We start from the raw sequence: 9,361 nt of genomic DNA, 5'->3' as shown, positions 1-9,361 counted from the left end.
TATCCTGGGCTGCATCAAAAGAAGTGTGGCCAGTAGGGCGAGGGAGGTGATTCTGCCCCTCTGCTCTGCTCTTGTGAGACCCCACCAGATCCAGCTCTGGGGTCCCAGCATAAGAAGAACATAGAGCTGTTGGAGACTCCAGAGGAGGGCCATGAGGATGATCAGGGGGCTGTACCGCCTCTCCTATGAAGACAGGCTGAGAGCTGGGGCTGTTTAGCCTGGAGAAGAAAGGGCTTCAGATATCATAGCAGGTTTCCAGTATTTAAAAAAGGTCTAGAGGAAACATGGGGAGGAACTCTTGATCAGGGAATGTAGTCATAGGACGAGGGGTAATGGTTTCAACTGGAAGAGGGTAGATTTAGACTAGATATTAAGAAAAATTTCTTTAACGTGAAAGTGGTTAGGCACTGGCACAGGTTGCCCACAAAAGTTGTGGATGCCCCCTCCCTGGCAGTGTTCAAGTCCAGGTAGGACAGGGCTTTGAGCAATGTGGTCTGGTGGGAGGTGTTCCTGCCTATGGCAGGAGGAGGTTGGACTAGGTGATCTTTAAAGATCTTCCAACCCAAAACATCTTAAGATTTTATGATTCTATGAACACTGCAGCAAAAACATAGTAGTTCTGGGGTTTGCCAAGTGCCAAATCCTCATTAAATCCTTAAAAGCACAAGACAGGATTTTTCTTAAGATTCATAAGTCCAAAGAATTAGTGAGCCTGAGGCACTTCTGAAGCCCCATTCATCATTATCAAAATATCACATCCCATAGTCTCAAATCTGAAGGGAAATGTTAGTGTCTGTGGTTTCAGGATTGTTTTCTGTACTTTGCACCATGGGACACCGACATTTTACTTAAGTGAATTTTAATTTTTTTTATATTATTGTCTGAAAATATATGTTTTTATATATTCATTTTCCAGTACTCAAAACAAACCCAAAACATTTTAATAAACTGTAGGAACAATATTGTATGAAAAACCAGGGCACATGCCTTAGCAAATACAGTGACTACAACCTATCTCCTATCATAAGCCTGTTTCACTGTACTGTACTACTCATGCTAGTATAGTCTAGGCAAAGAGTTTCAAGCACCACATGCCTTGGAGTCATAAGCAGGTAGATAATTTATCCAGAAAGGAACTACAATTTTACTCGCATTTTGGTGGAAAGGCTATGATATGTACATTCGAAGTGTCCAGACTCTGGAAAACAAATACTCTTATCACAGAAATGCATTCCTGATGTCCACAAAAAATGTAGTCATGTATCTTGGGTTAAATAAAATCTTTGTTTACAAAGGAAATTAATTCTCTTGATACATTATTTTAGTGTTAACTCTTGAAGACACTTTATTTTGTGAGTGGATAATTTGTAAAAGAAACTGAATTAGGCTCATCCTAATTGTATTGTATTTATTGATACCTAATGGTATCCTTTTAGATGGGAAGAAATATATTTACATTTCAAAACAGAAAGTTCCTTTGAACTGAGGAATGAAATCTTTTTTATTGCAGCTGTCTTAGAGGGACACTGTAAAATATTAAGCACCTTTTTTAATCTGATATTTAGGAGTGATTTCAATGCACTTCCCTTCTCAGGAGCATTTGGGTTCTAATGAATCATCATTTTCCAATTGAAAAAAAATATCAGCATGAATTTCTTAATCAGTCCATGAAAAAACACCCTACCCAATATGGTCTGCTGTTCACCACTGCCACGGCCTCACTGCACTGAGCTGTTTAAGACAGATTATTTCAGTGAGGCATTTCATCAGCTGGTGTGACACATTGGTTTACAGTTGCTGGAAGTGTCCGAGTAAATTTTCCATGTTTTCCACAGTACTTTACTAGAACCAACCATTTTGATGGTTTATGTGAATGATGCACCTCTAGACAGGCTTTCAGGGTGGTCATAATGGAATATATCTAAGAAATAATTTCTGTGATATGAGATCTACTGTAAAATTTCACATGGATTAAACAACCCAGATAATGTGTCAGGCCAAAGATTCACCTCCAGTCTTCCCCTGTCTCCAGCAACAACCAGCAGCAGATGCTTTGAGCTGAGAGCAAAGACAGTCCTTGAACAGATGTATCTCTCCCTTCTTGGCCTTCCAAGAAAACCACGATGAGGCACTTTCTGTGCTTTGGAAATGCCTTTCAAAATGTTAAAACCAGGTAATGCATCATATGCTAAGAAAACAGATAATTCTTTTTTTTTGTAGTTCTGATAGAAAGTATATCTCCTGCCTGTCCTTATTCTCTGTTAATCTATTTCTGTTCTGTTAAAAGATTGGAGCCTGGCAGCAGTGGGAAAAGGTGTCTGTGTGTTCTGGGTAGCTGGAGCACTGGGGAATGGACTTTCCACCTTGGAAACAATCAGACCTTTGTGGCTGAAGGGACCTTCTGGAGATCAGGGCAGACAGAGGGCAGGGACCCTGCAACACCACCAGAAACCAGTCAACCTCTGCGAAGAGCAAAGCCCAAAGAGCAAAGCCTAGGCCTCTGGATATGAATGAAAGCAAATTTTCTTGAAAGATTCAGAGAGAACTCTGCAGTACTATCACAAAATATTTAAGAATTTAGGGTTTATTTTATCCTGAATACCTACCTCTGAAGGTATTTAATTTTATTCTGTCTTACTATTAACTTTCTATTGGCTTGTTAATTGCCACATTTTGTTTGCTCTTTTGAAGTCTGCATTAGCTTTCTTATACTTCAGTTTAGACTGGTTTCTAGTTTCACCACGTTTGACCTTTTCATTTACATCCAATGAAGAAGAATGAATTCAATGAATAGTAGAATAAAAGATATATTTCAAAAATCTAACTCAAGTTATTTTAAAATTAGCTTTACAGGGATTAATTACATTGGCACCATAGAAACATGACAGAGTAATTTTGACTTGCCTGTGGCAATACAAATTTCACAACTCATCAGCTCACTCGTAGAAGCAGCCTTGTGCTAGGAAGTCATCAGCTTGAAACCTTGTGGTCTGCTTCTTGTTGCTTCAGGAGTCCATCAGGAAGTGCAGTCAGGGTACTCTTATTCATAGTAATTCCTATGATTATGTTGTTTCTGCTTCAGGTGATCCCTAGAAGCAGGTGTCCTACAATCTATTTTCTTATATGAACTGGACCATAACTGCCAAGATGAAAGATTCTTCATGGAAGGAAGGACGGAAGGAAGAATGGAAGGATGGAAGGAAGGACGGGAGGGAGGAAAGGAGGGAATGAAGGAATGAGGGAAGGAAGGAAGGAATGAGGGAAGGAAGGAAGGAAGGAAGGAAGGAAAGCATGGATCTCCTTTCTTGCTTTTAATACATCTTTGCACCAATTATTTGACAAAGCAGCAGTATCTGCAAAGTTAAAATTGGTTGTTTACCTCTTTGCCACCATTCAGGATGATCAATTATTCAGCATGTGAGAGAGCATCACAGAGGTTGCACAAGCTAAGAGATAACCTACCCTTGGGGAATGTAGCAAAAGCAGTAAAACCAATGAAGACTTCTCCTTGAGGAGGTATGCTGTTGTCCTGAAGAGTGACATCAAATATCCTGGCCTGGGATTCCTGCTCTGGTAAAGATCAACTAAGATCCTCAGCTGTTGTAAAATGGCACAACACTACTCAGTCTCTCCTTCCATCTCTCTCTCTCAAGCTTTTTGTTGTACAACTTGGTTCTCTTTTCTGAACTTCTCCCACATTGTCCAAATCCCTGTATCAAATTATTTTCCTGACTCCATCAATAAGTTTAAAGCTTTTTAAAAAGTTAGCAAATGGTTCCTCTAAAATGACTTTAAAATCCTGACCTTTCTTGATTTTAAAATAGTTGAATATCATATTTTACTGATTTACAATTTCAGTAAGTTTTGCAAACATAGAAAAAAAGATTTATGAAGGAGTGTTAAAAAAGTGAACCTCTCATTTTCCTAGAACTACAGCCCACTTAAATGATGGGTTAGACATTGTACTGAGTGGTGAGGCAATATGATGCTTGAGTTCCCTGAGTTCCTTTAGGACTCTTAGATGAGGACCATCTGGCCCTGACAACTTGTTACTTCCTAGTCATTTTCTCAGTTTCTTCTAAAACTTCTTATTTTGACAGGTCAATTTAAGATGATCCCTAAGGGTCATCCCTTATTTTAAAAGAGATAGAGAGAGAAAAATCAGTGAGGGAATGTTCCTAAGCTTTTCTGAAATATACTGAATACTGATGTAAATAATTTAGGTTTGTGTTGTGGTCTTATCTTCTTTGAGCACTCCTTTTACACTTCAATCTCCAAATAACCCAATACTCTCCTTGGCAGGTGTCCTATTTCTAATGTATTCAGAGCATTTATTTTTATTTTCATGCTTTAAGTGAGGTTCCTTTAAGTTGTTTTTGGTCTGCCCTATTATGGTTTTACATTTCAATCATATATTTATTCTGTGAACTGCTTCATTTTCCATTGACTTACCCCTGAACTTTTTGATAGCTTATGAAATAGCAGTAAAAGCGAAGGACTTGCAGGTCATTTCTAAATGGAGCACAAAGTAGAAAGAGCAGAGTGAAATTATTTTCTTACTGTAATGTATACACTTTGCTTGGAATGATGAACATGTAACTAATTCACCATCCTTTTGTTCAGAGATAGGTGCATAGCATAATTCCCACTGGGGAGGACCCTGGGAGGCCCCCACTAGCAGGGCCAGCACTGAGGTCAGAACAGACTACTGCGGGTTTTATCCAGCCAAGTCTTCAAAACCTCCAAGCATGGCAACCGCACAAGCTCTGTGAGTAACCTGAGCCACTGCCTGACTGTCCTCATGGTGAAAATATTTTTCCCTATATACAGTTATAACATTCCCTGTCCCCTGTCCTCCTGCCACGAAACTTGATAACCTCCTTCTACTCAATTGCAAGCTGCTACCAAGGCTGTCTCTTCTCCAGGCTGAACAAGTGCAGTTCCTTAAGTGTTTCCCATAAGTCATGGGCTTCAGCCCCTTGACCATCTTGGCCTCTACTGAACCTCTCATGTTTTCCAAAATCTTTTTTGTATCGGAGGACTCACAGCTGTCCAGTTATTCTTAAGCTAACTATTCCTCTCTAGTGTCTGCAAACTTATGATTTGCACTACTCTCTCTCAAAAGGCAACTGCAATTTTTGATGTCTGAATGCTGTTCCCTTTCTACCAATGCAGCTTCTAAGCACTCCACAACCTTAGCCAAAACCAGCCATGGAATCTATGGCTATGTCTAAACTAGAGGAGCCAGGAGTGTGCCCACGTTACCTTGTCTTCTAGTGGATGTACTTCTAGTTGATGCAACTACAAGTGAAACTCCTCTTTCAGATGTAGGTTAGATAGCCCAGTGAGTTACACTGTGTTCAAAGTGATGAACAAAAACTTTCTGATAGATGAAAATCAAGTATGCTCTTAAAAAAGCAGTGCCTTCCCAGTGCCTGACAGTTCCTTCCAATGAAGAAAGTTCATACTGAAAAAAGCCTCAACTACAAACATTCTTTAATATACTTCAAAAATGCTGAAATTAGACTAAATATAGGCTGGCACTTGACTTCCAGTTCTCTGGCTTTATCTCTGACAAGCAGTCTTTTCATGATTTGCAGAAGTTATTTTTATTGAAGTTAGCTATTAGAGACAGTGACACAAACTGTATATATAGCTGAAGTGTTGTATTCACAATATCAGTGAGGTATTTACTGTATCTTTATTAATTGGAAATGTATTGGAGTCCAAACATCCTTTTAAATTCCAATTTACTAAGTTTTCTTCTCATTTTTGATATGCAATTTTCTTACAAAAATCATTAGGAAAATATTTCAAAGCCAGCTGACTAAGAACAAAATGAAGTGAACAGACCAGTATCAGTAAATCATATTGGGATTTTCACTCATTTCATCCTTATTGGAACCCAGAAGATAGAAACACCTCTCCAAAGACCTACCTCCAAAGAACTGGAAAGTTCACTATTTACCAGACACTCGTCTTCCTTAAAATGCATTTCCTGTTCTCATGTCACAGTGTTCCTGTAGCTTAGATGGCTCCTCTTTATTTCCAGCCATTTCACGGTATTATACAATCACAAAACAGCTGAGGTTGGAAAGCACCTCTGGAGATATCTACTCGTACCTCACTTCTCAAAGCATGGTTGCTAAGGATTGTGTCCAATTGGTCTTTGAATATCTCCAAGGATGAGACTCCACAACCTCTCTGGCAACTGTGCCAGTACTTGGTCATCCTTAAGAATAAAGAAAAAAAATTGTATATTTAAATGAAATTTCATGCATTTTAGTTTGTCCCCATTGCTTCTTTTTCTTACAGTGGGCACCACTGAGAAGATTCTGGCTCCATCTTCTCTCCTGCCTCCCATCAGATATTTATACACACGGACACAAGCCCTCTGAGCCTTCTCTTCTCCATGCTGAACAGTTCTAGCTCTGACAACCTCTCCTTGTATGTCAGATGCTCCAGACCCTGAATCACCTTCATGGCCCTCCTGTGATCTCGTTCTGGTATATCTGTGTCTCTCTTGTACTGAGCAGCCCGGCACTGGACCCACAGCTCCAGGTGTGTCTCGCCAATACTGAGATCACCTTTCTCAGCTTGATGCTCATGCTCTTCCTGATGCGGCCCAGGAGGCTGTTGGCCTTCCATGCTGCAAAGGCATACCTCTCCTCACTGTTCCTTCTTCCTATGCAGATACTGATGATGTACAGAAATAGCAGAAACCAGGCTAGAATGGCCACTCAGTGCCTTATCCACTTCCACAACCAAAGCATCTCTAAGCACCAAGAAATTCACTTGATGAATCACTTATTTCTAAAAAGAACTACATCACAACTAACCATAGGCATTTTTTTTAAAAGACAACTGCTTATTCAGCATTGCTGATAAGAAAATTTCCTTTGGAACAGACTGCTGATGCAATGTTATATATACTATAAATTGTCTTTACCTTCCAAATCCCTCTAACTTTTCTGTGCCGATCTCTCAAGAGGTCTAGACCACAGTACCATCTAGTGGCAGACGTCGAGATCACCATGGCCGACACAAAAATGCTCTTAACCACTGACATTTCTTACCAATCTCAGAAGAGAGATAAAAGTGAATGAAACATCCTCTTATGCTTGGCAGTAGTACCATGTGGGAGAGCATGAGAAGAACTAACCTTGTCAGGGGCTGAGATAAGTTAGACAGCTCTGACGATGAAATTGCCTATTCAGTACAACTCATAAGCATGATTACTAACTACTTTTCCCAATGGTGACTTGTTAAGAAGATTCTTGTTTGCTGCTATGAAAAGAATAAGTGAGTCTAATATTGGGTGAAGTTATGAAGAATATCTCTGAGACTGCTTTTGAAAACAACCAGGGGAGCTTGCTTTCCCCTAAGATACAAAGCCAGTAGTAATGCTGACACACTCTTCTTTAGAAATTGCTCATGGTTAGAGTACACATATCTGACATTCATTGCTGTTTAGGTAATTTCCTTTATAGGATCAAGCTAGAATGAACACTGGGCAGTATAATTACACTCTGCTCAAGTTATAGTGCTCTCAGTGAATTTGTGTGTCGAACAAGACCACAGTAATGTGGATGGTTTTGATAACAAAGAAGTAGAATAGCAGCCTGAATACCCATATTCTTGCATTGACTAGCCTCTCGTACCTAAAATGCCGTTCTAGAATCAAAATGTGCAAAGCTTTTTGGATATTCTATTATAACTCTTTATGCACTATACAGTGATCAAATAATCTCATTTAAACTATACTTTTACCTTGATAGATTGGACTAGATGATCTTTGTGGTCTCTTCCAACCTGGTATTCTATGATTCTATGAAATGAAAACAAATTCATTTCAATTTAAAAAGGAAAGGAAAAAACGCCCTAATTTCCACGAAGATCATACCCTTCAGGCAAACTGCAGTCCATGTTTACAATAATTATTGCTATGAAGCTATTCAAATAAGTATCACCAACTTTATTCTCTGATTTTCTAAAACACAATAGTGAAATGTCTTTCTGTTTGTACCAAACCTACTGAAAGTGAAAAATTCCTGTCCTGTTGCTTTCTGGGCATCCTACTTTTTCACACCTTTTGTTTTTGAAGGATTAAATGTGTAAAATTTAAAAGGATTAAAAAAATATGTAAAATCCTATGCAAGCCTGCACATTTTTAGTACAGTAACCAATGTTAAGTACAATTTATGTAAACTCATTTTTATTGATGAAAAATCATGTGTCAGTTTAAAAGGTTGCATAATGATTCTTATGTGATGCTTTTGAGTATGGAGTTCAGGGTGGTTTTTCCCTCTTCGGCTCTAACTATTACATAGCTGTTTGGGGAGAAATCACTGCTCTTCTCAGTATTGTTCTCCGAAAGCTGAAATTAAGAAATGGAGGGGGGAAAAGACTAATTTGCACAACCAGTTCTGTTTGTACTTGGCATAACTTGCATAACTTCCACAGCAGTGCTTGGATTTTCGTGAATTTCTAAAAATGTTCAGAGAAAAATCTTAAATCAACTTTACGGAGTTTCCCCTTAACACTACAACAATTTGAGGTGTTCTATCATAGTCACAGGTCACTCCATTGATAAAATTAGCAAGCCTGCCTTTAGCCAGGCAATCCACTCCTGTGAGATTTACTGTTCTGGAATCTTTTAACTGGGAATTCAGTAGCCAATGCTAAGACTTACAGGCTATGAAAAGAATGAGAAAGTAACTATTTGTCTTCTTTTGTAGACAATAGAGCAGCTGAGAATAACTAAAATGTGCTTCTTGATTCTGAAATGTAGTTTTCTTAAATAACAATGAATAAAAGAGCACAGTGGGTTTTACTCTTCAACAACCATTTCTGCTTGGGAACATAGCATGCTCTGTGAGAGTAGACTGGTTACGAACTTGCTAAATGCACCAAACACCCTCTCTTCCAGCAGATGACAGCACCAATACCTGACAAATACTTGATTGCTATTAATGGGATGCAACTGCTTTCTTTTAAATATGATCCATTCATTTATTTAAAAAAAAGAAAATTAGTTGTATTTTAAGCACTCGGGTATTACTGCACAATCTTCATTATTTTCAAAAGTTTTGTTACTTTTTAATTTATTTTTTTAGTTCACATTTTGTCGCTTTTCTATTGATAACAATATGCACTCAATGAAGATATGCCTCTTTCTCAAGCCATCAAAAGAGGGTGTTTACACTGCAGTAATCTGTGTTGTCTGAGATCTCTCTATATACTTTAGTCTTACAAGTTCCTATATCCTTGAGACTGAAGAGCAGAACAGACTTGTTGAAACACTAGTGAGACCATTAAGGCATTTCTGACATTATTTCTTATGTTTCCTGATTCATACTTC

Source organism: Mesitornis unicolor, unplaced genomic scaffold (assembly GCF_000695765.1).
Source record: "Mesitornis unicolor isolate BGI_N332 unplaced genomic scaffold, ASM69576v1 scaffold13891, whole genome shotgun sequence".
Classification (NCBI taxonomy): Eukaryota; Metazoa; Chordata; class Aves; order Mesitornithiformes; family Mesitornithidae; genus Mesitornis; species Mesitornis unicolor.
This window is presented reverse-complemented; position numbering follows the sequence as displayed.